We start from the raw sequence: 2,479 nt of genomic DNA on the forward strand, positions 1-2,479 counted from the left end.
TTGACAATTGATTTGTTCCCAAGCAGGAAAGCAGAGTTAGCCAAGATGCTGCTGGAATTCAGTCAGTGCAGCCTTGGCATGGATACCTCTGCATTCAGCCTTCTTGAGAACAAGGAAAGATTTAGGGAACCCATCTGCTGAGGGGGAAACTAGTAAGAAGAAGTGAAGAGAATTCCTTCATTTATCATTTATTTATTCTCTCATTTACTCATTTATGAAACACTGAATAGCATAGTAATAAAGGTAGGCCCACATGAGAGGCCCACTCTAGAGGTCATGCTGTGTTCTGCTCAATTCCAGGGGGTGCCATCCACAGGGACCATATGTGGTAGCCCTAGGTTAGGGGCACTTACACCGGGATTTCATCGTCTGGTTTTGACTTTGTCTCCATGACCTCCTAGATTCTTCACATCTCTGTGACTTAGTAACCTTACATGTAAAGTGAGGACACTCTTTGCCCCGTAGGGTCATTAAATGAGAGAATGGGGATCAAATGAGTGAATTCATCTTCAGTTCTCTGAACAGTTTAAATAGCACTGCAATGATATATTCCTAAAGGGTTGGTGGGAGACACTTGGGAAGTTGTCTGGTCTGGAGTGTGTGTGTGTGTGTGTGTGTGTGTGTGTGTGTGTGTGTTCCTGGACATTTAAAAGGCAAATCTCAGACAGCATATTATTTCACTCATAAATACTCTATGTGCCTGTAACAGAAAAGGACTGAAACAAAATCCAAAACTACAACAACCCACCCATATACAGTGCCACTATCATATAAACATAGTTAATTATTCCTAATACCCAGTTCGCATTAACGTTTCTCTATCTCAATCACTTCTTTCTCCTTGTGTCCAAAATGTGTTTATCAGGGTGGGTTCCCACTCATCCTGATGCAGGTGCTTTTAGCGCTGTTTCCATCTGAGGGAGCGCCCTTCCTTGCTTTTCTTCTTGCCGCTGGGCAGAGAGGCTAACTCTCTTGTTCATTATTCCCTCTTCCGCTCCTGATGGTTTCTGGCCCAAATACTCAATGAATAGTTATAAATTCAATTGAACATTTAAGAGGATGTTCCTGGTGCCGTGGACATTGGTGATAGTGGAAAATTCCCAATAACTCAGAAGTGGAATCATCATTCTTTTAAGAAAATCAATAATGCTGCATTACGCTTATACGCAGATGCCAGAATTTTGCCACTTCAAAGGAGAAAAGGGGGAAAAAAAGTGCATCCAAAGCTACCCAGCTGGTGCTTACAGAAACACTGCTCTGTGATGTTTCTTTCTTCACCCAGGAGAGAATATTTTTAAGCCTTGTTTCTAGAATTGTACAGTTGCATGCAAAATGCCTCGGCTCCTGCTGATGAAGTGATTTCTGTAGAGGACTGGCTGCCTTCCAAGAGGAAGGAAGGGCTCCTGAGATGCTTCTGAAAAAGATGAAAGAATTTCCAAAATAGCAGCTTAATGTTGTACCACATATGGGATTTTCAAATTCACAGCTGGTTGGAAAACCATTTCCGGCTTCAAGCCATTTGACTTACTGTCTCTGTGGCTTCGAGCACCCAGAGCTTTATTTATCTCCTGGTTACCAGGGGGTTTCTTTTTCCTTTTTCCTCCCCCAGTCCCTCCTTCCTGTTGAGTGTTTCCAACTGTGTGAAACCAGCATTTGACCAAGTGTCCACATAAAGTATAAGCCCCGTGGAGATGGTACCACATCTGTGCATTGTCCCTTTGATCCTGCAAATAGCTGTATTTGAATATGTATTGTAGAATAAAGGAGCCCCCAATCAAAAGGTTGAATGTCAATCAAAAAAGCATACAAGACAGTATCATTTATCAATATAAAAGAGAATATTGATACAAGCTGAATCCTCAATGAAATGTGCTCACTTGTGCCCAAATAACACACACTCCCTCTTCCAGTTACTATTGCTGCATGACAAGCCATCCCAAAACTTGGTGGCTTTAAAACAACAACCATTTTTATTATGCTCACAGAGTCTTTGGGTCAGGAATTCAGAGAGGGCACAAAGGGGCTGGCTTGTCTTTGCTCCATGACATCTGGGACCTCAGCTGGGGGCCACAGTCACCTGCACGCTCCTCTACTCCCATGTCTGGTGCCTTGGTTGCTATGACTTGAAGACCAGGACTGCTGACCAGGGCACCTACATGGCTTCTCCATGTGGCCTGAGCTCCCTGATACCATGGCAGCCTTGGGGCAGATGGAATTCTTACATGGCTGGAAGTATTCCAGTGAGCCAAGGTAGAAGCTGCATCAGTTTTTATGACTCAGCCCCCAAAATCAAAGTGTTACTTCCTGCCCTACTCTGGTCAAAGCAGTTCCAAGCCCACTGAGATTTCAGGGGAGGGAAATCTGTTCTGCCTCCTAATGGCAGCTTGGCAAAGTTGCATTGTGGAAGAGAAAGTGGGACAAGAATATTTGTGCAGCCATCTTTGGAAAATACAATCTGGAACACTCCCACCAGCTTCCC

This window comes from Panthera onca, chromosome D2 (assembly GCF_046562875.1).
Source record: "Panthera onca isolate mPanOnc1 chromosome D2, mPanOnc1 haplotype 2, whole genome shotgun sequence".
NCBI lineage: Eukaryota > Metazoa > Chordata > Mammalia > Carnivora > Felidae > Panthera > Panthera onca.